Source organism: Neophocaena asiaeorientalis, unplaced genomic scaffold (genome assembly GCF_003031525.2).
Source record: "Neophocaena asiaeorientalis asiaeorientalis breed wild unplaced genomic scaffold, Neophocaena_asiaeorientalis_V1.1 scaffold177, whole genome shotgun sequence".
In the NCBI taxonomy this organism is placed as follows: domain Eukaryota; kingdom Metazoa; phylum Chordata; class Mammalia; order Artiodactyla; family Phocoenidae; genus Neophocaena; species Neophocaena asiaeorientalis.
This window is the reverse complement of record NW_020172779.1, coordinates 20743365-20744067: the sequence shown is the minus strand read 5'-3', so window position 1 is coordinate 20744067 and position 703 is coordinate 20743365.

The window sequence follows — 703 nt, the reverse complement described above, 5'->3', positions numbered from 1 at the left end:
GGGGTGGGGAGTTGGGCAAGGTGTACTGGTGTCACAGTGTGACCAGGCATTAGTTCTCCCACACCCGCAGCCCAGCTCCCAGGAGCAGCACAGGTGCAAAGCTAACTCTACTTGGGGGTGACTTTGCAAATTCCAAAGAGCCCCACCTAGCAGGGTCTGGGAGTCCAACTCCCCCGACACAGACCCCGCTCCTCTTCCTCCTCCAGCCGCCTTGTCCCACCTGTGCAGTGAGCCCCTCCCCTGGGCTCCTCTGCCCCTCGAGTTGCCCTTGGACCAGCCCTCGCCCTTGGTGAGGGAGAGCGCGGCCCAGCCCTTCCCTCTGTCCCGCCTCCTCCAGGCCCTGCCCCAGAGGGACCAAACCTCTCCTCCCCCAAACCCTCAAGGTCCCCAGTGCTCCTGGGACACTGTATCTGGGACACTCTCAGATACTCTCAAAAGGGACCCGATCTCTGTCCTTCATCTTCCCGTCTCGCCCTCACCTGGCCTCGCAGCCCTCCGACAACGTGCCCCGATCCATCAGGGAGGGGCACTGGGCGAGCGGGCCCTCCCTCAGGGGCCTCTGCAGACCCCAGCCTCCCCGGGTCTCTCAGCCGGAACACCTCTAACTCCCGGTTTCTCTCTTGGACACTGGCTAGTTGGTTGCCCGACCGTGGAAAGTAATCTGGAGAAATCAGCTAATGAGTAACTTCCCAGGAAATTATTA